The following is a 26879-nucleotide window of genomic DNA, read 5'->3' on the forward strand; positions in this document are numbered from 1 at the left end:
ACCTCTGCTCAGTCTGCCTAAACCTACCTGATCTCCCAGATGCTCAACACTTTAACTCTCCCTCCCATTCCCACACTGACCTTTCTGTCCTGGGCTTCCTCCATTGTCACAGTGAGGCCCAGCGCAAACTGGAGGAACAGTACCTCATATTTCGCTTGGGTAGCTTGCACCCCAGCGGTATGAACATTGACTTCTCTAACTTCAAGTAGCCCTTGCTTTCCCTCTCTCTCCATCCCCTCCCCCTTCCCAGTTCTCCGACCAGTCTTACTGTCTCCGACTACATTTTATCTCTGTACCGCCGACTCCCCTGACATCAGTCTGAAGAAGGGTCTCTACCCGAAGCGTCACCCATTCCGTCTCTCCAGATGCTGCCGGTCCCGCTGAGTTACACCAGCATTTCGTGTCTACCTTCGATTTAAACCAGCATCCGCATTTATTTCCGACGCATTCCTTCACCTTTTTATTAGTTCAATTCTATGTTGTGCAAAACAAGAGGGATTGGGAGGTGAATGGGGACAATTCTTGATCAGTTAAACAATGGATGTGTGGAGTTCATCAAAAAGGCAGAGACAGAAACCCACCAAAACCTAGAGAGAAACATAGACAAACCATCCAGGAAATTATGCTGCCATGAAGGAGAGAAATAAGTTATGAATCATACAAATTATCACAGGAATGGAGTGTAGGAACCAGAGAAAGATTAAACAGGACAATGAAATATATCTAAGGTGCGAGCTGGGTTGCCATGGTGATGTGCTGTTTGAAAAACTATCTGATTGATAGATTAATGAGGGCAGTTTGGAGAGAAAACAAATAGATGGACATGATAAAACTGTGAAATGCAATTCAAAAACTGTGACAGAGAACTGAAGTCAAACAAGAAAGCGGGTAATATCCTGCACTCCAGGCAATGTCTGTGGATTGAGAACAATCGTGCCAGCACGTACAGCATAATAGGACTGACAAATTCTGGTAGAAACAGAGAAGGTGAGCTGGAGACATGAATGACAGCAGTTGCTGTAATCTGGAGAAAAATAAATTCCTCCCAAAAGTTAGCTGGGTTTCGGAGTAAATATACAACACAGAAGAGACGGAGTTATATGATATGTCGAATTCCGACGGAGTGCTGGAGTAACTCTGCAGATCAGAGGAACTCTGCTTGTGGAAGTCAGTGGGTTTATAATAAACATCAGTCGATAATTTGTCCCCTGTGATAGAGAGATAAACAAATGTAGGAGATGGGATAATTTGTCCCCTGTGATAGAGAGATAAACAAATGTAGGAGATGGTCGAAGTGAATTTAAGAGCAGGGTTAGTGATAAAGTTAATGAAATCCAACGAGTTCTGCATGGGAGGTAGACAAAAGTGCTGGAGAAACTCAGCGGGTGCAGCAGCATCTATGAAGCGAAGGAAATAGGCAACGTTTCGGGCCGAAACCCTTCTTCAGACTGATCATGGGTTCTGCATGGGTGCAGGAGGCAGTCCCAATGCAGTCATCGATGTAGCAGAGAAAGAGTTTGGGGATGGTGCAGGGTATATTTGGAGCAAGGACTGTTTGACATAACCAACAAGGTAGGCAGCATAGCTGGGCCCATTCGAGTGCCAAAGGTTACATCTTTAACTTGAAGAAAGTGAGAGGAGTCAAAAGAGAAGTTGTTGAGGGTGAGTATTTAAGAAGGAACTGCAGATGCTGGTACGAAAAAAATCTCCAGTATTTTTGTGTACCTTTGTTAAGGGTGAGGACAGGTTCTGTCAAATGAAGGAGAGTTTTAGTAGAGGGGAATTGATTGGGTCTATCTATGTTCGACTACCTGTGTTCTGCAGAGACGCTGTCTGACCCGCTGAGTTATTCAGACACTTTAGATTTTTTTAAATTGTAAACTAGCATCTGCAGTTCCTCGTGTCTACATTGTTGAATTCAATATTGAGTCCTGAAGGCTGCACCATGCCCAGGCAAAAGATAAGTTGACAAGCTTACACTGAGCTTCTTTGGAAAAACACAAGGGATCACAGGCAGAGAGTGGAAATGGCATGGAGAAATGAAGTGACAGGCAACTGGACGCTCGGGGCCAATGAAGATTCCTGGAAGCAGTTACTCTATCCATCTGGCTCCTTCAGTGTAGAGGTTACTGGATTATGAGCACAATACAGTCACGAAGCTCAAAAATGATGTTTTTTTAAATATAGAGAATGGAGTGTGCCTAGAATGCATCGCCAAGGGTGCTAGTGGAAGCAGATATGATAGTGTCAATTAAGAGGCTTTTAGATGGACACATTCATATAGAGGGAATGGAGCGATATGAATCACGTGTAGGCAGAAGGGATGAGTTTAATTTGGGATCATGTTTGGAGCAGAATTCGAAACGCCCGTTCCTGTGCTGTTTTATGTGCTATAATTGTTTGCATCCCTGGGTGGTAGGAAATGAATTGTGCATGTTGCACAGAAAGGTGCCACAGAGGGAGAGTTGTTAGTAGAGATGAAACTCTTCTCCTCTTGAACATCAAAAAAACGAAGGGGCTGATCATGGACTTTAGGAGGGCACGTCATCCGAGGACGTACACTCCATTGACGATAAATGGGGATCCTGTGGATAGGGTGAACTGTTTTAAATATCTGGGAGTCCACATCTCCGAGGATATGACATGGGCATCACACGCCTCAGCACTCGTGAGTAAGGCAAGGCAGCGCCTTTACCACCTCAGGCAATTGAGGAAATTCAGAGTGTCTCCGAGGATCCTCCAGTGCTTCTACGCAGCGGTGGTGGAAAGCATCTTGTCCGGGAACATTACCATCTGGTTTGGGAATTGCTCTGCCAAGGACAAGAAGGCTCTGCAGAGAGTAGTGCTTTCGGCCGAACGCACTATGGGAACTTCACTTGCCCTCCTGCAGGAACTATACATCAGGAGGTGCAACTCCAGAGCCAACAATATCATGAGAGACCCCTTCCACCCCTGCAACGGACTGTTCCAGCTGCTACGGTCAGGCAAACGCCTCCGTTGCCATGCGGTGAGAACGGAGAGGTTGAGAAGGAGTTTCTTCCCAGAGGCCATTCGGACTGTAAACGCCTATCTCACCAGGGACTAACTCTACTGAACGTTTTTCCTTCCATCATTTATTATGTAAAAGAATATGTGTGTTATGATTGTGTTTATAGTTTGTTTGGTTGTTTGTCTTTTGCACAAAAGTCCGCGAGCATTGCCACTTTCATTTCACTGCACATCTCGTATGTGTATGTGACAAATAGACTTGACTTGAAAGTACAGACTAGGAGTAGTGAAGCAAATGGTCCATTCTGAAACCTGAAAGGTAAGAAAAGGGGAAAATATATCTATGGTGGAATCTAACTGAAGGTGACAGATAATACCAATATTGTTCTGTTAAATGGGGAAGCCAATGAGGTGGAAAGCAAATCTCAGAGGCATCTGTGGAGGGTATTTTCAGTGGAGCAGTTGCTACAGAGACAGAGGAGCTGGATAATTGAACAGCTTCCTTACAGAAGGAAGGGTAGGTAAAACACAACTTATCTCTTGCATATATAGTTCTGAGGAGACATTAATCTGAAAGGTTAATGTGTTTAAGGTGCAGTCTAACCTGCTGAATATTTACAACACCTCCATGTTTTTTTTTTAAATTCTAGAGGATATACTTGCAATAGAGGTAGTGCAGAAAAAGTTTACCAGTACGGCTCTACACAACTTCATTCAATAACTTCTTAAAAAATTATTTGAAAGAGAAACTGTTCTCCTTCGCATTATTTCTCCCCATCAATTCCTCGGTTTACTAAGGCTGCAAAGCTCCTAAACTAGGAAGCCAAATATCTAATCTACTCGCTGGCTTCGACCAATTTACTAAGAGCTGTACAAGAACAGTACAAATCGCCCTCCACAAGAATGCAAGAGATTAGGAGCTGGAGTAAACCACAAGTCCCTTCTAGCGTGTCCTGCTCTTTTATATGTTCATGGATAATCTGTTCTTCCCTCCAACTCCTCTCCTGTGCAAATTCACCATGCCCCTCTGTTCCTTGACTTAACAAACATTTAGCCACTTTCACTTTAAATATTTCTAGTGATCCAGCATTTTCTCCCCACCGGGACAGAGAACTCCAAAGATTCACCAGCCTCTGAGATAAATTTCTACATATAGTGCCCTCCATAATGTTTGGGACAAAGACCCATCATTTATTTATTTGTCTCTGTACTCCACAATTTGAGATTTGTAATAGAAAAAAAAATCATGTGTTTAAAGTGCACATTGTCAGATTTTAATAAAGGCTATTTTTTATAGATTTTGGTTTCACCATGTAGCAGTGTTTATACATAGTCCCCCAAATTTCAGGGCACTATAATGTTTGGGACACAGCGATGTCATATAAATGTAAGTAGTCATGTTTAGTATTGTGTTGCATATCCTTTGCATGCAATGACTGATTGAAGTCTGCGATTCATGGACATCACCAGTTGCTGGGTGTCTTCTCTGGTGATGCTCTGCCAGGCCTGTATTGCAGCCATCTTTAGCTGATGCTTGTTTTGGGGGCTAGTCCCCATTAGTTTCCCTTCAGCATATAAAAGGCATGCTCGATTGGGTTCAGATCGGGTGATTGACTTGGCCACTCAAGAAATAACCATGTTTTAGCTTTGAAAAACTCCTTTGTCTGCTTTAGCAGTATGTTTGAGAACATTGTCTTGCTGTAGAATGAACCACCAGCCAATGAGTTTTGAAACATTTGTTTGAACGTGAGCAGATTGAATGTGTCTATACACTTCAGAATTCTTTACGCTACTCCCATCATCAGTAGTATCGTCAATGAAGATAATTGAGCCAGCACCTTCATCAGCCATACATGCCCAGGTAATAACACCCCCACCACCGTGTTTGAGGTGGTATACTTTGGATCTTGGGCAGTTCCTTCTCTCCTCCATACTTTGCTCTTGCATCACTCTGATATAAGTTAATATTTGTCTCATCTGTCCACAAGACCTTTTTCCAGAACTGCGGTTGCTCTTTTAAGTACTTCTTGGCAAACTGTAACCTGGCCATCCTATTTTTGCAGCTAACCAGTGGTTTGAATCTTGCAGTGTAGCCTCTGTACTTCTGTTCATGAAGTCTTCTGCAGACAGTGGTCATTGACAAATTCACACCTGACTCATGAAGAGTGTTTCTGATCTGTCGGACAGGTGTTTGGGCATTTTTCTTTATTATAGAGAGAATTCTTCTGTCATCAGCTGTGGAGGTCTTCCTTGGCCTGCCAGTCCCTTTGCGATTAGTAAGCTCACCAGTGCTTTATTTCTTCTTAATGATGTTCCAAACAGTTGATTTTGGTAAGCCTACGGTTTGGCTGATGTTTCTAACAGTTTTATTCTTGTTTCTCAGTCTCATAATGGCTTATTTGACTTTCATTGGCAGAACTTTGATCCTCATGTTGATAAACAGCTATAAAAGTTTCCAAAGTTGATGGAAAGACTGGAGGAAAGACTAGGTGATGAGAGCTCTCTTATACCTGCATTAAGGAGGCATTTAAACACACTTGAGCAATTACAAACGCCTGTGAAGCCATGTGTCCCAAACATGATGGTGCCTTGAAATGGAGAGGGGAGAGACTATGTTTAAACACAGCTGTAATTTCTACGTGGTGATATGTATTTATACAAAATGTATAAAAATGGCCTTTAATAAAATCTGACAATGTGCACTTTAACCACATGTGATTTTCTCTATTACAAATCTCAAATTGTGGAGTACAGAGGTAAATAAATAAATGATGGGTCTTTGTCCCAAACATTATGGAGGGCACTGTATCTCAGTTCTAAATGACTGGCTTCTTATCTCGTAATTTCATTCCCTTGCTTGAGATTTCCCCACGAGTGCAAACATCGCAACATCTATCCTGTCAAGACCCTAAGGATCTTGTATGTTTGAACATTGTTATGTTCCATCCATCTTTTCTTTCCCTTATAAAAGTTGGCAGCGTTTGGGAATAAGCGTATGGAAAAATGTGAAAAACTGTGAAGGAAAGCTCACATCCTTTGCTGCACCAGTTCCTGCTTGTTTCAGTCTTTCAGATAGATCTGCAGCAGTTGAATCAAGCTTGCATGTTTTAAAATCAACAATGGAGCCCAGATGGGTTTCAGAGAAAATAGAGGAGAGGGGGGCAAAAGAGAAGCAGTAAAGTAACTCACTCGGTAAAACGTCCTGCAGTTGCAATTAGAGTTGGCTTCTTGCCACTAGCTTTAAGAAACAAAGAAATGTTCAAATTGGCAGGCAAAATTTAAGTAAATTAATCAGCCCAAGTATTTTTGTAGATTTCTTAAGCATAGTCCACGTAATTGTTTTGACATTTTAATCAACTTGACATCGCAGGACTTTTCCTTGAAGCCTTGGAAAGGAGTGGAGCACATTCATTTGACGATTGAATTGTTAATTTGTGACCTAAAATACTTGCAAGCTTCTTTGAGCTACACAACGGGAATCACTTGGTAAATCCAGCACAGTGGCAGAGGGAAGAAAGTTGAAAGCTGTTTTCTTTGAATACATAAAACCTCTGGGATTTGGCTTACTCATCTTTATTAAACGTGTAAAAAGTGTTTGGAATAAGCAACATCTCTGGGTATCTGTAAAGGGGTATTATTTCAGATGTAGTCCCACAGTTAGAACTGTTCTGGTAATATTGCAGAGTCTAGAAATTATTATTGACCTGACATAAATCGTGCAAACATTCAGACTTACAGAACTAAGAAATGAAAACCTATAGTTTCAAAAATTTGCCTTAAGAATCTAATTATAACCATAACCAGTGCAAATTTATTTACACAAGCTGCAAGAGAGGATTCTTCAGGATTTAATTTACTTCCCTTTAGAAGAGAACGGGATAATTATGGACAGTTTACATGGCTTTGTGTGCAGCAGGTTACATCTTACTAACTTGGAGTGTTTTTTGAGGAGGTGACAAAGTGAATCGACAGGGTAGGGCAGTGGACTGCATGGATTTTAGCAAGGCATTTGATAAAGTCCCTCATGGTGAACTGATCCAGAAGATTAAGATTCATGGGACCAGTCTGAAGAAGCGGCTCGTCCCGAAACGTCACCATTCCTTCTCTCCAGAGATGCTGCCTGTTTCGCTGAGTTACTCCAGCCTTTTGTGTGCATCCACAGTGACTTGGCCATTTGGATTCAGAACTGGCTTGCCCATAGAAGACAGAGGGTAGTAATGGAAGGGTATTATTTTGGCTGGAGGTCTGTGACCACTAATGTTCTGCAGGGAACTGTGTGAAAATGTAAATACGTCAGTTAGCAAGTTTGCAGACAACACCCAAATTGGTGGAGACGCAGACAGTGAAGAAGGTTGTTAAATAATACAGTGGGAATTCAATCAGTTACGGAGATAAGGAGATGGAGTTTGATCCGAGCAAATGTGAGATGCCGTATGCTTGCCTACATCGAGTACAGGAGTCAGGAAGTCTCGCTGCAGCTTTATAAAACTTTGGTTAGGCCTCATTTAGAGTACTGTGTGCAGCATTACAGGAAGCATGTGGAGGATTTGCAGCGGGTGCAGCAGAGGTTCACCAGAATGCTGGTTTAGAGGGTATAAGCAATAGGAAGAGTCAAATTGGCTTCTCTAGAGCTTGGGTGGTTGAGTGGAGACCTGATATATATATATAAAAGTATGTGTGGCATAGATAGTCAGTCAGACCATTTTCCCAGGGTGGAAATGTCAAAGACCAGAGGGCATAGTTTTAAGGTCAGAGGGGGGAAATCTAATAGGATGTGTGAACATGGAGAGTGGGAGATGCGTGTAATGCGTGCCGGGTGGTGGTGGGGGCAGATTTGATAGTGGCGCTGAAGAGGCTTTTTGAGAGGCACATTGATGTGCAGGGAATAGAAGGATATAGATCATATGCAGGCAGAGGAGATCATTATAACTTGACAGCATTTCGGCACAGACATAATGGGTTGAAGCACCTGTTCCTGTGCTGTATTGTGATGTTTTATATTCTCTGTCAAAAGGACAGCTCTTTATTTGTAACAGAGGAATAAAACACTAATTGCAGGTTGATTGTCTTATCTAATAGCTAGGGCACAAAACTAATGGTCTATTTCTGGAGATGGCCAGGAGTTTCCACTTAGTTTAAAACCGTTCTTTACTTAACAATTGATTGATTCAAAACGTTTGAATGGAAAAGGGAGCATCCAGCCTTTTAGTTATCTAAAATTTTCTTTGCCACACAACTGCCTTTCCCCAGATCACAGATTATTGCTTCCAGACCACATACAAGGAGAACACTAACCCATTTCTAACTCTCCTTTTGTTTGCTCATTTCTCCAAGCCAATCCATTTCTATACCTACAACCGTTTAATTCATTCCCAGATAATGTCACAATGTTGGCACTTGTACCTACTTGAGGTTAAAGACAGGTGCAAAGTCCCCTGCTCTCAAATGTTTCCCTTGGCAGTCATCCCGTTTTCTTGATGGCGCAGGCACGAGTCTCACAAAATGTGTGGTTACAGTGAATGCCAGCTGAGACCACTGTCTGAGGTAGTACAGGAGAAAAACCAGTGCCCTCATCTTAAATACTAACTCCGAGGGGAGAGAGGGAGGAGGCAGAGGAAGCACGAGTAGGATTGGCAGAACAAGAATGTTTATCATCACATAACTTCAGGGAGGAGAAAAAGCATGCAGCTCTGTAACAGATGATTTTAATCACAGAGACTGGCGCAGAGAAGTGGGTTTAATATGAGTGGAAAGAGGTTTGGCTTGCAAACCAAGTTTCCAGTTATAGACACAAAGTGCTGGAGTAATTCAGCGGCTCAGGCAGCAATTCTGGAGAAAAAGGATGGGTGATGTTTTGGTTCGGGTCCCTTCTCCCGACTCCAGAGATGCTGCCTGACCTGCTGAGTTACTCCAGTACTTTGTGTCTATCTTTGGTATAAACGGCATATGCAGTTCTTTGTTTCTACATTTAGGTTTCTAGTTAAATAGGTTCCATGCTTCAAAGCAGTTACAGAAGTCTTCACTAAAACCAGGAGATTTACGGCAAAATATAGTCTCTAAAACTCCAGTGGGCTGCAGAAAGCTGTGGATCCTTGTGCTTGTAGCAGATGGCATGTTGCAATACTGCAAATGCCAGACCGAGACAAACGCCAGAAAGGCAGGAAACACATACAGAATCCAAAAATAAACAGCCAGTCTAGCTGCTCAAGAACGAAAATAAAAGATATTTAACGACAGAACTGCACCACTGATAGAGAACTGAAGGCTCATTAGCAATTGAAGGAATTGGGTTGAGATAAGTGAAGAGAGCTGGTCATGTTCTGTGCCTAATGTACGACAAGGCCTCTAATAACTGCATTCAAAGGAGCCACAGAATTGTGGTTCAAATGAAGAAAAATCTGTCCTTCAGTATAGAAGGTAGGTGACACATTTGAAGTTGCCTTCTTTAGAAACATTGTTTTTTTAAGCAGAGTACATGGTCATAGCTGTACTCAATATTGGAAAATGTAGTCTCAATCATGAGGCCAATATCTGACCTGCTATCACACACTCCCTTTCACTGTACTCACCTTTGAGATGTGGAGAGTCAAGCTTGCTAGATTTAAAAACTACTAATTTGGAAGTAAATACAAAATAAGGTTTAATGAGGTAAAAGCCTGTGAATATTAAAGATTAAAGTGAAATTAATAAAGCATGCCTTCCAACGTTTCCTCCTAATCCAAAATCCTACTATCTGCAACATGGTTCAGGATCTAAGAAAGGATTCCCCAGTTTCTGCATCCGTCACCTCAGTTTTGCAAGTCCTGGACTGAGGCTATCTGAGTAACTGAGCTTCACCAGTTCCATTGGCCAATGACATGTTGTGCAATGTTCTATCCCCTTCGTGACAAAGTATTCCATTGAACAGAAGTGGCTTATTGAATCTCCTATCTTACATTGAAAATAATTAAAACAACATTTGAATTGGAATAGTGATCCAGAAAAGCAGTTCATATATCATCTGATACGGACACGAGGTATGAACATTGAAGAGTGGATCACATGGGATTTACAGCAGATGTTTGTGCCCATATACAGTGCCCTTCATAATGTTTGGGTCAAACACCCATCATTTACTTATTTACCTCTGTACTCCACAATTTGAGATATGTTATAGAAAAAAATAACATGTGGTTAAAGTGCACATTGTCAGATTTTATTAAAGGCAATTTTTATACATTTTGGTTTCATCACGTAGAAATTACAGCTGTGTTTATACATAGTCCCCCCCATTTCAGGGCACCATAATGTTTGGGACACATGGCTTCACAGGCGTTTGTAATTGCTCAGGTGTGTTTAATTGACTCCTTAATGCAGGTATAAGAGTTCTCGGCACTGAGTCTTTCCTCCAGTCGCACCATCATCTTCGGAAACTTTTATTGCTGTTTATCAACATGAGGACCAATGTTGTGCCAATGAAAGTCAAAGAAGCCATTATGAGACCAAGAAACAAGAATAAAGCTGTGAGAGTCATCAGCCAAACCTTAGGCTTACGAAAATCAACTGTTTGGAACATCATTAAGAAGAAAGAGAGCACTGGTGAGCTTACTAATCGCAAATGGACTGGCAGGCCAAGGAAGACCTCCACAGCTGACGATAGAAGAATTCTCTCTATAATAAAGAAAAATCCCCAAACACCTGTCTGATAGATCAGTAACACTCTTCAGATTCAGATTCAGAAAACTTTATTGTCTGTCGTAACAGAAAATCTTCTTTGACGTGGCTCAACATACAACCAGGACAATGTACTGATAAGCAGTCATACAACACAGATTTCTGCGAGCACACACAGAGTGTATAGATCTTAAAAGCAAGTATAAAGATTAGAAACTATAAAAATAGACAAGATAAAAGTTGTGGATACGTGTAAAGTGACAGTGCGTCAGGGTTAATTTGTCCCTTGTTCATTTTTTATTTAAGCTGTTTATGGCAATGGGTATGAATGAGTTTTTGTGGATGTTTTTCTTGGATAGGGGGACTTTATATCGGCGGCCTGATGGCAGAAGTTGGAAGTTCAGGGGTCAGGTGTGGATTTGTCAATGACCACTGTCCGCAGAAGACTTCATGAACAGAAATACAGAGGCTACACTGCAAGATGCAAACCACTGGTTAACTGCAAAAATAGGATGGCCTGGTTACAGTTTGCCAAGAAGTACTTAAAAGAGCAACCACAGTCGTGGAAAAAGGTCTTGTGGACAGATGAGACGAAGATGGATTTATATCAGTGAAGGCAAGAGCAAAGTATGGAGGAGAGAAGGAACTGCCAAGATCCAAAGCATACCACCTCATTTGTGAAACACGGTGGTGGAGGTGTTATGGCCTGGGCATGTATGGCTGCTGAAGGTACTGGCTCACTTATCTTCATTGATGATACAACTGCTGATGGTAGTAGCATAATGAATTCTGAAGTGTATAGACATATCCTATCTGCTCAATTTCAAACAAATGTCTCAAAACTCATTGGCTGGTGGTTCATTCTACAGCAAGACAATGACCCCAAACATACTGCCAAAGCAACAAAGGATTTTTTTCCAAAGCTAAAAGATGGTCAATTCTTGAGTGGCTGTCAATCACCCGATCTGACCCTATTTGAACATGCCTTTTATATGCTCAAGAGAAAACTGAAGGGGACTAGCCTCCAAAACAAGCACAAGCTAAAGATGGCTGCAATACAGGCCTGGTAGAGCATCACCAAAGAAGACACCCAGCAACTGGTGATGTCCATGAATCACAGACTTCAAGTAGTCATTGCATGCAAAGGATATGCAACAAAATACTAAACATGACTACTTTAATTTACATGACATTGCTGTGTCCCAAGCATTATGGTGCCCTGAAATGGGGGGGGGGGGGGGGGGACTATGTATAAACACTGCTGCAATTTCCACGGTGAAATTAAAATGTATAAAAATCTTTGTGCAATGTGCAATTTAACCACGTGTGATGTTTTCTACTGCAAATCTCAAATTGTGGAGTACAGAGGCAAATAAATGAATGATGGGTCTTTGTCCCAAACATTATGGAGGGCACTGCAAGCCTTGGATCTTAACATGCTCACCTGAAACTGCTTAATAATGCTTTACACCACCCAATATCCCATGTATTTAATATGGGTAAATGCTGTGGCTAAAGTCACTGCATGAAAATCACATCAATTAATTTAGCCTTCAAACAAAACAACATCAATAGGGAGGTTTCACGGCAGGCGGGCCACGACCCATGACCCGTACTGTTGCTATGCTACTCCAAGTGGAGTACACGCGATGAACTGCAGGTAAGCACTTACCATTGTTTCCAGCGTAGTGGGCCCGTTAAAACCCGCTGAAATTGTCCATTTTTGCGCTGTAAATAATTATGGAAATCAGGATAAGCGTGTGAAACATTTAGCCTACTTCAGAATTCCAAAAGTGAGGAGAAATGACGGTAGATAGAAGCGAGAGCTGAAGGGACAACAACAGCCAGAGTGCTTAGCGAACATTGGCCGTTTGCTCACTGCATTTCATCAACTAAGGCATTATTTGTTTTTTTTCTTGATTCCTTTGGCATCTAAAAAGTTTCAGAAGTGATAAATCTGGCTGTAAATTTTTTAAATTGCCCATGGTTCTCAAGTGAGTTTTTACATACAAAATGAAAACGCATCTGAAGAAAAATTTACAGCCAGATTTATCACTTCTGAGACTTTTTAGATACCAAAGGAATCAAGAAAAAACACAAATAATGCCTTACTGCTGATGAAATGCAGTGAGCAAACGCGATAATCCCCAATATTTTCAATTCTGCACGGCCAATGTTCGCCAAGCACTTTAGCTGCTGTTGTCCCTTTAGCTCTCGCTTCTCTTTACCTTCATTTCGCTTCACTTTTGGAATTCTGAAATTGGGTACATGTCTCTCACACTTACCCCGACTTCCACAATTTTTTTCAGCGCATAAATTCAACATTTTGGAGGTTTTTAACAGGTAGGAAACTACGCGTTTCTTGCATTAATAACATATACCGGAAGTTACGGATGTCCTCCAGATGGATTGAGCGGCTCTGTGCGTCAAGCCCTATGACCCAGTGACCTTACGTGCAACCCCCCTATTAACTGCAAATTGAGAGATTTTGACTAGTTATTCATAAACGGCCAAAAGACACTACCTGTTACCATTGAGAATATCTCAAATCACACAGAAATACTTCAAATAAGTTTGTAGTTGGTCAATACTTGCTTGGTGCCACCAGACAGCAAAAATCTGCAACTATGTTTATCCAAAGACTCTTTATGGTTGGTTGGCAGATCTTTTTTCAAATAAAAAGCAAACATTCCTTACAACTACAAAAAAATGCCAAGTTTGCTTTTGAAATGAATAATTTATATCCCCCAAATTCCTTATTAAAAAGCCACTATTGTTGAGCGTTTAAGTAAAAATATTTAGACTGTTAGATTCATTACTGAGATGAAGACACGATCAACAGACTATCTTAGGTTGGAATCAGTTTGGATGACGTTACCAGTTACTTATCTTTCCCCCTATCACCAAGAGTGGAATTTATTTACATTTCAAACTGCAGATCACAACATTTAGTTGTAAAAAGGCATCCAAATGAATCCTTTCCTCATGAACCATTTGTTGATGGAATAATGTAATCTAGCTATCTCTGACCTATGTCCTCCTTGACCTGTATATAGCCTTCAACACAGTTGACGGCACCATCTACCCTCCAGCTGCAAGAAACCAAATTATCCTGATGCCATGTATATCTTTCCGATTACAGAGTCCAGAACAAGGGGTCACAGTTTAAGGATAAGGGGGAAATCTTTTAGGACCGAGATGAGAAAAACATTTTTCACCCAGAGAGTGGTGGATCTCTGGAATTCTCTGCCACAGAAGGTAGTTGAGGCCAGTTCATTGGCTATATTTAATAGTGAGTTAGATGTGGCCCTTGTGGCTAAAGGAATCAGGGGGTATGGAGAGAAGGCAGGTACTGGATACTGAGTTGGATGATCAGCCATGATCATCTTGAATGATGGTGCAGGCTCGAAGGGCCGAATGGCCTACTCCTGCACCTATTTTCTATCTTACACCAAGAAAAATCAGCAATTTTTTTTATTACAACTGGTGTCCCTCAAACAATCACTCCTCATATTTTTCATCTCCATGTTAACCATCAGCAACAAACTGAAAACGATGTTGGTTTCCAAATTAATGCTGACACACGTAGGCCCACCTTATCCGTGTCACGCTTAGCTACTCCAGTGGTCCAACTGTATGGTATCCATTCATGAACGACTAAATCTTTCCTACAACATCATAAGCACAGTTCTCTAGCCATGGACTCTATCCCAATCCTTGACAACAGTCAAAAGCTAAACCAGACTACTTGCTACTTTATGTCACTCTGAGATGATCTATACCATCAGTGATCAATTTTCTTCATTGCACATCTACTGAGCGGCACAATGGGGCAGCTGGTAGAACAGCTGTCTCACAGCACCAGAGTGAGTGGGGTTCTATCCTCACTCGGGTGCTGAGTGTGTGGAGTTTGCACTTTCTCCCTGGGACTGTGTGGGTTTCCTCCAGGTGCTCCAGTTTCCGCCCACAACGTAAAGACTTGCAGGTTTGTAGGTTAATTGGCCTGTGTAAAGTATCCCTACTGTGTAGGAAGTAGACATAGAAATGGGATTACACAGAACTAGGGTAAACAGGTGACCGTCGGTCATTGTGGACTTGGTGGGACAAAGGCCATGTTTCCCTGCTGTATCTTTAAACTAAACTAAACTTCAGCTCATTTCTGCTAAAGGCCTTATCCCCATTCCTTCCTTGCCAGATTCTTCACATATTTCAGTGCACATCTGGCTGGACTGCCTTGGTCTACTTTCAACATACTTGAGTTCATCCAAAACCCTGTTGCCTATGTCCTAATTCTCTTAATGTTGTTCATTCAATGCATGTTAGTGTCGACGTTTGTATGTGAATCACTGTTCACAAAGGTGCTGAAATGCATGAAGAGGACCTCTAACAGACTGCAAAACACATGGTCCTGCAACAAAAAGGAGAGACTCACCACCAAGGCGACCCAACCACATGCCACCACCAATACCACTTCATCCACTCCCACAGTGCAATAAAGTCTGTGGCTCCAGGATTAACCTTTCAGCCACCTTAAATGGTCATGGTCATGGTGTGTGTGTGTGTGTGTGTGTGTGTGTGTGTGTGTGTGTGTGTGTGTGTGTGTGTGTGTGTGTGTGTGTGTGTGTGTGTGTGTGTGTGTGTGTGCGTGTACATTGCTGATGAGTTGTAATGCTGAGATATATATAATGCTGAGGCTCTATAAGGCACTGGTCAGGCCACATTTTGAGTACTGTGAGCAAATTTGGGCCCCATATCTGAGGAAGGATGAGCTGGTTCTGGAGAGGCTCCAGAGGAGGTTTACAAGAATGATTCCAGGAATGAGTGGGTTAGCATATGGTGAGCGTTTGACAGCACTGGGCCTCTACTCTCTGGAGTTTAGAAGGTTGAGGTGGGACCTCATTGAAACTTACAGAATAATGAAAGGCATAGAAAGAGTGGACGTGGAGAGGATGTTTCCACTGTTGGGAGAGTCTTGGACCAAAGGTCGGCCTCAGAATTAAAGGGCGCTCCTTTAGAAAGGTGAGGTGGAACTTCGTTAGTCAGAGGGTAGTTAATCTGTGGAACTGATTGCAACAGAGGGCTGTGAAAGCCGTCAGTGGTTATTTTTAAAGCAGAGATAGACAGATTCTTGATTAGAACGGGTGTCAAGGGTTATGGGGAGAAGGCAGGAAAATTGGATTAGGAGGCAGAGATCAGCCGTGATTGAATGTCGCAGTAGACTTGATGGGCCGAATGGCCTAATTCTACTCCTATAATTTGTGAACTTGAGTGTGTGCTGGCAAGTGTCTGTCTGTAGTGACAGTTCTGAGCATGCGCGCAGTATTGGGTGTGCGCTGACATGGTAATATAAATTAGTGCTCGACATACTGGTCAATGTGGAGAACTAATTAGTACAGGGTATAGTTCTCACTTGCTGCAAAGTCCACAGCCAATTAGTATCAAGCTAATCATAGATTTATGGTTGTATGTATTATCGCTCCTCGAAAGGGTAACATTCAAAATCCGCCATGAATGTCTGCCCAGACACACATTAGAAATGCCACAGGCTACGAAACTCATTTCTGGAACTCGAGCCATGGAACTTTGGAGTGCCAGCAACGTCGAGCAAATGTCTGTTCACAACCCAAGTCTCTCCAAACATCCTTTGTGCCAAACTTGTACCTCACATTTAATATACTACAAGCTGCAGAATGATTTCTTACTCAAACACTAACCCTGCCATTTCTATTTGTTTAGTTGATAGTGAAGGTTTGCCTCCATCTGTGCATTGGGCGATGAATAGATCTTCTTTTGTATGGACCTATTGTGGCCGTGCATATGTCGTATAGTGCCTGAACAATGATTTTTAAAAAGTCGAGTTCTTCAGCTTCAATTACCAGATTTTTGATCAGAGCTGGTAAATAATTGAATACCCAAATGAGATGGGATAGCATAAAGCTACCACATGTTAGGTCAACGAACAACCTAATATGGACAGAGGTTTTAAATCATGTTATCCATGTTTACACCAACAATTTGTCTTTGTGGTTGGGCCTTCTTGGTGGTGAGCCGCTCCCAAATTTTAGGAGAGTCCTGTCTAGCTTGCTCTTGAAAGCATCCAGAGCTGTTGTTGATGAAATGAGTCATTTATTTGCCTGCACTTGTGAAGTCAGGGCAAGAGTAAGTCCACAATCACTTAGCACATAAATAATGCAAAGCAAATTGATAATTGTCTGAAGCTTTCAATTGGTTTACAGGTTCGACAACCCGAGTCCCGTGGGGAAAAAAATGTGGCTATTTATTTTCCCCCTCTAAAATATTTTATCCACTCCAAACAAAAATCTCAAATAAAAATTTAGGGAAATATTCTATTCCAGAATTATAATGGCCATCAGGGGCAAATTTAAATACAAATGCACCCTGTGATTTCAATAAACACCTCTGGAACAGAACAATTATGTTTGGGTGATTATTATCCAGCAAGTTCCTTTTCTATTTGTTCTGTATGATTGAGTGAAACATGGCTGTTTAGCTGCAGTTATCATAATTGTTCCCGCAACCAACTATATCCCCTGATGTAAGTATTTTTACATGCAGCTGGTTGGTAGTTACTAAAATAAAATCCAACAATAAATGGTGATCTGATTGGCACAAACTAAATAAAGCAGAATTTACCTTTCATATTCATCTTTAAGGCACTTAATCCCTTCTACATTGTCAGTACTTCAATTTATTCAAATATAGAATTACCCCAATAAGAAGGTAATGAGGATAAATCTTACCTTTAATTGGAGCAAAAGAATAAAAAGTTATATTACCTAATGAGCAGCACATCAATGTGCAAAATATTTAAAAGTCAGAATGTGAAACATAATCTAAATGAGAAATTATACATTAACACAAAAACCAAAAACCACGTACAATTCAATTGATTTCTACTGCAATTCACACTGAACCTTTGAAATGTACAGTAATGCCATGTCACTAAATACCAGACCGGTTTCACTTTTGCTATATTTACAATATTTTATTATTCTATTCCCAGAGGTTTCTAAGAGGGGATTATATGAAACTATAGAGACCTACTGCTTACTCTATACGCAGTTGAATTATACATGCTCATTTTGTCAGTCACACATACATGCAAAACATCTGTCACACATGGAAAATATTTGTGAACCAAAAAATCCAAAGTTCTACAATGGAAGGAAGAATAGTATTATTTGAATAATGCTGGATGCCTGCCAACAGATAATAAAACCTACACCATGCATTTTTGTACTTTGTTCCCCATTCCTTCCACTCCCAGGCTTAATGTCTGCCACTGCAGCAGATATCCAGTTTGAACTTTCACCCGCTCTACTTCTCTTCCAGTTCAGGACTTGCCCTTCGCTGCCCCTAGTTGAATTCAAATAACAACAACTGACCAGATTCGTAGCAAATGTTACTGGGTCACAAACTAAAGAACACAGATCAGGGCAATACCAAGGCTGTGATCATTTTGTATATTGAATCTTATCCAATACTAGACTAAGTGGGACCTGTTAAGTCCTTGTCACACGGGAGGTCTGGTCCTCCAATGCAACCCATTCCCCAACGCAATATTTCACCACTCACCCGTTCCCCCAACACAACCCATTCCCCCAACGCAATAATCCACCAATCACCCATTGCCCCTAACTGCGCAGACGTGGCTCATTTCCTTTCATCCCCGAGAGGGGAGTGGGGGGGGGGGGCATCACAGGGGAGGAGGGGAGGGGCCAGCGAGGGGGAACCACAGGGGTAGTGGCTGGAATTGACAGTGCGATGGGGACTTGCAGCGGGAGCTGGTCGTTCTCCTCCACCGGGATCAGATTCTCCGCTTTCCATTTGGCGACATCACAGACTCCGGGCTGGGCTGGGTCTCTGGGGTGGGGCTGCTGCTTGGGGCGGGGCGGTGCTGGGCTGCTTGGGGCCGGGCTGCTTCGGGTCCCTCTGAAAATCCGGTTGGAAACCTCTGCCGGCCACCCTCAGTTCCAGTAAAGATGCGATGGTGCAGGAAGGAGCGGACCGTCCCGGGGAGTGACAGGGGAAGAGACTAATCTGCGCGGCACCGACTGGCAGATGAGATCTATCTGCACAAGCGAGTTTTTTGAGAAATTTAAACCTCGCTAACTTTTACGACATTTAACCGATCGGAACGAACTTTGCGCACTTGTAGCACAGGAGAACGGTGAGTGAACTGGCTGAAAAATTATAGAGCTATCGCAAATCGATTTTGTGCAAATAGAAAGACTGCCAAACCGGAAGATAACGAGATCAGAAAAACATTATTCATAAAACAATTCAACAGCGTGATTTCAGAAAATGTTGCAGCTATCAGCCTATTGTGTCGGAGTCATGCCTCCAGCTTTCCTCCTGCATCGCATTATATTTTAGTCACTGTTCTACAATTGAATCATAGAGTTTGGAAGAAAGTTAAGCCGTCATTTTGAAATCTTGTAGGACTTATGAATTCCACTGCAAAGTTAAAACTCCCATTCTTCATCAAACTCCAAGCAGCAACACTGCATCGCCCTTCTCCTTAGATTCCTCTATATCTCTTCTCATCTTGTACTCCTGATTTCCAGTGCAGCAAAGCAATACTACAAACATTGCCAATACTAACATTTATAAATATTATATCAAGACAGATTAAATAAATGCTCCAACTTGCCCCTCTTCCAACCCCTTCTACTCTCACACACACACATTGTTTTTCTATCTCCCCCCCCCCCCTCAATTCATCCCCAAAGACTTAAATGTAGTGTCATGTTGTGTGTCAAATTTTCTTGTGGAAATGCAGAACACTGGCTAAAGATGCCTTAATGTTACAATGACAGATCGACAGAAGAAAACAGCCTTGGGCTCTTTCTTCTTCTCCCAATTGAATTCACTTTGTTAAACTTGTAAAGAATCTGATACTCCTTAGAAAAAAGACATATGGCACTGCTCAAGAATTTCCACATTCCAATCTAGGCTGCTTCATATTATCCCGTCAGTTTCCCAATAAACATAGGCATGTTCTTCGAGTAGTTTATCACGGCCCACCACTGTCAAAAATCTCATTAGGAAGTTTATTAGCTGTCGTTTGGCTTCAGAAGGGCCAGAGGTAAGGCTATGTATTATACTTTGACAAGGCTATTGTATTGCAGTTATGGATCTCAAACCAAGTCACTGTATTAATTTGCTGCTTATTTATTACACTAAGTTTGGGAAAATCTAATCCAATCAAAAACGCACTACATACAAATGTGCTCCTTGCGTTTAAACACAAATTAAGGCGCTGGACCATCTGCAATCCCAAATGTTTTTGAAGTTTTCAACTGGTCTAACGAGCCATTGAATGTTTAAACCAGATTTGACACCATAATGCAGACATACATCCAAGTATCACACAACCACCCCTACCAGTGAGAGATGTTGAGAATTATATTCAAAGCCACACTGTTTGGCTGTGACGCTGATGTGAAAACACAAAATTCACCTTTTGACAGCCAAACACTGACAGATCCCTTAGGAAAGTTGTCACTTTCAAATAAACCCATGAAGATTATGTTGCAAAATGAACAAACCAATTTACTTGGCCCTCAACTACATTACATAAATCAAAATCACCAAGAATTAAGGTACAGAAGGTGTCATGGTCACGTTATTCCATCGTGTTATCTTTCAGCACAGATCACAAATTACTTGCCCGTGCACCCCTCTCAAATCTCCTGAGGTGTCTGCAAAGACATTTTCTCTTTCTCCTCCCTGTCATTTTAGAAGAGGACTGTCAAACTAAAGTACAGCATTTGATTAGAAAAGTACATTATAAATACTTGGCAAGAGAATTTCATGATTCGAACATCAAACTTCAGACAAAGGTGATCATTCCTGTTTTATTTTGTTACATTAATCCTTAATTTCTTTTTCTGATGGGTCTACTTCAGCAAGCTTTAGCAGTGGTCTTATGGTCTAGCTCTGAATTTTTATGCAAACTTAATAAACCCAATTATATTATCCAGATAGCCTCAGTATTTAAAGGCTGAATCGTGTCCTCTCGATTTTGGGTCTCAATCAGCAATACATTTTGGAGTTTTAAATTTCATCTAGCTTTATTTGTTTTACAAATCATCTCAAAAAGGATATTCATATTACTATTATAATCAATGTTGACAAAATAGAAAATTGCACAGTGGAGTCTATTTCAGGAATTGAAAATAGTTATTTAATTTCACTACAGAAAAAGATAATAATTACAAATTATTTCACTTTACTCTGAAAATGTAAGCGTGTGCTTTTGGCTCCATGTCACTTTGAACCCAACATCATTCCCATATGCGAAGCACACAGAAGCCGCCAATCACCCACAATCCTTTTCCTGAGACATCTTGTGAGAACTTGGGACTGAGTGACCATTATTAGCAGCATCAAATTGTCAAGCAAGTCAATTACATACTTTTTAAAAATCAATTGGGACCCTCTCCCAGACTGCACTAAAACCACAACACCTAATTTCCATTCCATCTCCCAATTCCCTCCAATCTCCATTCTACCAGTCATCCTCAGCCATCTGTCCCAACCCGCAATCAATCTGTCAACCTCTCCTCCAAACCTAATGCCCATTTGTCCATGCTATTCCCAAACCTCTAATTGACTCCCGCTATTCCAACTTCCTTCATTTTTATTATCCAAAATAATGTACTCAGATCCACCAAGTCACCCACGTCCAAGTTACTAATTCTTTACCTCATTCCCTTTGCCTCCCATTCATGCCCCAACCCCAATTCCAGAAATATCTTAAACCCAAATCCATCTGGGCCAAGATCTTGGAGATTGTCCACATCCCGACACCTCAAAAGCACAAGGAATAAGAGAGTCAGAGAGTACTTTATGCTCAAATAACATGTAGGTTGTTTACATATGATGTTTGATAAACATCATAAATTCAATATAGTCTATGCCACATGTCAACTTCCTCCATTCCATTTTGTTATGGAAAAATCGTTCTTTCACCAGGACACAATAAATAGCAAAAGCTGTTGAAGTGCACCATGGTCACGGCAGCAGTAGAATGGAATCTACAATAAACAACAAAGTGTGATATGACTTCCTTAATCTAAATGAAGATGCAAGACCATTTATCTGTCTGCTCTTCATTAGAGTCAGTTTTCTTCCATTTTGAAACGGAAGAATGGATCTGGATGAGCAGCAAGATGGATTTTATAACAGCTAATTGATATTAGCAGCTTCTCCAATGCTTCTTTCTTTAGGCATTATTTTTTGTAGAATTATTTATTCATCCTATTATAAATGTTTGCAGACCAGAATAAATAGACAAACGTGAATAATGCACTATAGGTTATGCAGAACATATCATAATAATCAATTAAACTACAGATAAATGAAGTTGTTTCACTCTCCTGGATACGGCTCTATTTTTAACTCCACACCATATAGAGTAGGTAATCAATCATTCTATACTTAATGGCTCTTAACCAGAACAATATGTTAGCAGGACTCTGTAAATGAAACAGCCAGTCAAAACATAACGCGCATACCTCTAAACTAGCCTTAACGTCCCGATGTTGAGCTTGTGTTGCAAGTCTGTTCTGGAGTTACTGGAGATCAGTGATATTATATGACCACTTTGGTAACAAACCTCCTAGAAGACAAAACAAGAAAGTATGAAAATCTGAATTAAAATTTGTCACATTCATATTTCCGTCTCACAGTTAGAGAAAATAAGAAAATGTGAACTTAGTCTCAGGCGATTTTGTTGCAAGCAATCCTTTGGAAATTTTATGGGAAAATACAATAGCAACGCCATGAAATGATACATTTGACAGCATTAGGAATAAACACACACACAACAGAAATGGTACTAGTGAACGTGAACTCTTGGGAATGATCCTCTAACCATATTGAACTGGAGTGGCATGGGGCCTATCCTCATCCCGACCAGCCTGACAATAAAATCTACATCCGTTAGCCTAGATATTGTGGTGAGTTTTGTGGGCAGTCTTTTAATCAAGCAAAGCCATGCGGACTTTCAAAACATAAAATCAATATTCAAGAAACAGCAATAACTGTCAGATGATGGTAGGTCATAAGTAATCTCCAGTGTCCAGGAAATTGCCATCCATTTTATTGCACAAAGGCCTTCTCATTCAAAGGGAACGGGCAATTCAACAATGAGCAACAGCTGCTGAGGGATTCTTCCAGATGGTCATTGAAATATCAATTTTCTCCTGATCAAAATGAAGACTGGATGTAATGAGGACCAATCACACAATTCAACATGTCTGGCGAAATATGCTGATTAGATAATGATTTCTATAAACATCTGAGATAATCAATGGAAAATATACTATTCATAAAATTAAGGAACATAATTAATATAAAATTAATCTAAAAATTGTCATATTCAGGTGAAATTTAGGTTGGCTTAAACTATGCCAGGAATGTGATCAATACAAATAGTGGGAACGGTTCATACTCTGATCGGGATTTTGATTGAATGCCTAGTTTGGGAAACACCATGCTTGGATCAGGTGACTACACCTGGCGATGGCACTTGCATCCATTGCCTACCAAAAAATTAGGGCAGAAACATGACACTGTCAAGTTCCATTTAGAAATGTCTAATTTTCCAAGTGTTAACAATTCATTGATGTACATTTCTCCACCACGACACAATTAAATGTCAAATCAAAGTCCCAGTGTGAAAATAAAATAAATGGAAAGTGAAACGTAACAGGATTAGTTGCAATATTTCATTGACCGTACAGCATAGAAAGAGGAGCCCAACTGTAATGTTGGTATCGTGGGAATCTTCTCCCACCCTCTACATCTAATTCCACCAGTATAACCTTCCTTCCATTCCTTTCTCCTTCCTCTTCAATGCCTTTAATCACTCGTTGCATTTGCATTTTCCACTTTTTTTTATAACCATTTGAGTTTCTCCTTGAGATTCCCCATTGGATGAATAGTCTAATAAAAGATAATTATCCTAAAATGCTAACCCACCATAACTTTTCCCACCATAGTTGATCCTTGACCTGCTGAGTAGTTTTAGGATTTTCTTTTTATATTAATGATTATTTTTATATTTGTGGCTCTATTTCTGGTCTTCCACACGCAGAAATATGATTTACGTCTACATCTTTTTTAATTTATAAGCTTAAAGACTATTATTTCACCCTCAGCTACAGATGAATTCCTGCTGAGAGGAAAGTCTATTTGATACCTGTATCCCCCTTCTAAATATTTCTCCCTCTGCGCCACCATGTCATACAAAGAATAGATTAATGTAATTTTAGAATACAAATCGTGGTTTGATTGAACAGGCCTCTCTAGACAGCACACAAGATCTAGGTGCAGTGCTTTGCAGAATGGGCTGGATTGTGCTGGTTGTGACCAGCTGATCTGAATGGAGTCACTGGCCACCCAAAGCCCTAGAATTGAACCCACATATTGTATAACACATGCTAGATTGGATTTAATGAGGAAACCTGGCACAGGATCCGAACCCAATTAATCTTACAGTTTACAAACTAGAGAGGACACGTGGAGGGCAAGCTACTACTTTTAAAAATAATTGCATATTTAAAAACATTAGAAATCACGTTTTTTTGTATTTTTAACTATATTTCAGGAAAAACGGGTTACCTTTTATTATTTAATTTTAGCCACAGATTCATGTTAATTATTTCCAAATTTGTGCATTGGTTTTGTTGCTCACAACGTGCATCAAGAGTGAAGAATATTTGGAGAAATGTGGAAATGCAAGGGTAATTCAGAAGTTTGAGTCGTAGATATATACAGCTTGGAAACCACTTTATTTATAATGTTTCTAAATATTAACTCATCCTTGCCGTTTGCTTAACCAAGCTAGTCCTACTTACCTGGGCCTGGCCTATATCCCTCCAAACCTTTCTTTTTCATGTAGCTAGCTACATTTCATTTAAATGCCATAATTGAACATGCTTGAGCCATGTGGCCTCTGCCACTTCCTCAGGCAGCTCATTCCATGTGCACACCACCCTCTTGTTTGGAAAGGTTGATCCTTGGGTCCTTTAAATCTTTTCCCTCTCACCTTAAACCTGTGGCCTCTAGTTTGAGCCGACCCTACCCAGGGAAAGGACAATGTCTGTTCATTCATTTTGCCTACTCGTGTGTCCAGCTGTGGAATGAACTTGTTTGTCCTTAACTTATTTCCTCATTACAAAGGCACATGGTTTGGCACAAATTTGTTGGAATGAGACGATAGGCAAAGTAAACAAAAAACAAAAAATCCCCACTGAAATAGTACAGATTCATTTCTTTGGAAGTTGAAGTGGTTTATCGTTAATCTTTTGGAATGTTCCAACTATCTGCATATTGCACGCTATCGACTCCTACGGGTTTCAATTTATATTATCAACGAACAATGTCATCATCATTCACCACTAGGTTTCTGTACAGAGCACAGATGGCAAGTATCAATGAGTCACACGAACTGGTACATAGTCCTGGCTGGGTTCAATTAATAAAGTTTTCAGTAAAGCAATCTAACAACTGGTCAACTTTCCTATTACAATACGAGCTCATTAAACTAAAGTTCATGAGGCAGTTTAAGTATTAGTCAAAGTCCATAATAAATAAAGACAATGCACATTTTTGGATTCAACAGCAATATAACTTATCACATCAGGGCATTGGTACACCTGGGGACTACCACAAACTGTCTGTAAACTCCTTTATGATTCATCCAGACTCCTTTTATCAACCTCTGAGTAATGGCGTACTGTTACATTTATATTTTTAGCAACTTATATTACTGAGTTAACTTCTGCTTTTGGCATATTTTTCCAAATACTCCTTTCTCCTGAACTATACCTTCCAATGTTTTCAGGGCACTCTGACCCCTTCATTTTCTATCAATATTAAGATTCCAATTAAAGTTAGACCACAAGACCGTAAAACATAGGAGCAAAGGTAGGGCTATTCGGCCCCTCGAGCCTCGTTTGATTTTTCCTCTCTCAACCCCATTCGCCTACCTTCTCCCCGTAGCCTTTGATGCACTTACTAGTCAAGAACATACCAGTCTCAGCTTTAAAAATACTTCATGACTTGACCTCCACAGCCGGCTATGACAATGAATTACACAGATTTGTCATCCTCTGTCTAAAGAAACTCCTCCTCATCTCATTCTAAAGATATGTCCTTTAATTCCAAGGCTGTGCCCTCTGGCCATAGACTCTCCCAACGTTGCACAGTTCACAAAGGATAGTCTCATCACAGATTTCAATAGGTGGGAAATGAAGGAATCTGTAAATAACTCTTAATTCAATTCCCCTTCAGGGTCATTTACAAACAGTAAAATTAAAATGACAGTAGACACAAAATGCTGGAGAACTCCAGTATTTTGTGCCTACCTTCAATTTAAACCAGCATCTGCAGTTCATTCTTCTACAAAGATTAAAATGACAATGCTCATTGTCAATCGATGGAGTTGGCTCATGTCCTTGACATTTGCAGCAATTTAACTGCACAAAATGGGGGCTTTGGTTGACAGATGGATGGAAAATTCAACAATTTTGATTTATGATACATCAGTTATCTCCATGCAGGTTCAAATTCAGCTTGCGTCTGCAATTATCCGACCACAATTCAAACAATTATACAGACATTAATCGCACTGGATATATGCAGTGATTTAAAAAAAAGTTACCAACTAGATTAAAAAATGGTTCCCAGTTTCCTGATTTATAAGATAAGATGAAATCTTTAAAATCCAGATAACTCCATAATTGAAGAAATACATTGCAAAGAATCCCGATTATTCACAAAAATTAAATGTCTTTCATGGTTTCCTTTTGGAGCCCACACTGTGTGGAGCTAAGGCTGGCTGTATTCCCTGCTTCCAGGCAGCTGGCTTTCGCAGGCCCCAATTCTTCTAACACCTTGATATGACAAGATAAAATAACTCCAGGGAGAACCCATTAAACTTACCATCCATCTGTTGACAAATACCTTGCCTCTAAAAAAAAATCAAGAGCAGAAATAGGCCAGTCCCTTGAGCCTGCTCTGCTATGATTGAATATCTGAACATCCAGTAATTCATAACCTAACCAATCCTTGTATTCCTTGATTCCCACAGTGCCAAAATTCCATCAATTGCATCCTTCAGTACAATGACCAATTAAGCATCACTCAGGAATAGAAATTCAAAGATTCACAATTGCCAACGAAGAAATCTCTGCTCTTTCAAG

At 40.7% G+C, this 26879-nt stretch overlaps 1 protein-coding gene across 4 annotated transcripts in view; it reads right to left on the reverse strand.

The window, feature by feature from the left end:
- Nucleotides 1-26879, reverse strand: part of plxnb2 (plexin B2) — a 200609-nt gene that overhangs the window by 114250 nt on the left and 59480 nt on the right. For all 4 annotated transcript variants that reach the window (XM_033039921.1, XM_033039920.1, XM_033039919.1 and 1 more), the window contains exon 2: nt 22185-22288. The gene's annotated coding sequence lies outside the window, so the exon portion shown is untranslated. The remainder of the gene's footprint in view (nt 1-22184; nt 22289-26879) is intronic.

Source organism: Amblyraja radiata, chromosome 21 (genome assembly GCF_010909765.2).
Source record: "Amblyraja radiata isolate CabotCenter1 chromosome 21, sAmbRad1.1.pri, whole genome shotgun sequence".
Lineage (NCBI taxonomy): Eukaryota > Metazoa > Chordata > Chondrichthyes > Rajiformes > Rajidae > Amblyraja > Amblyraja radiata.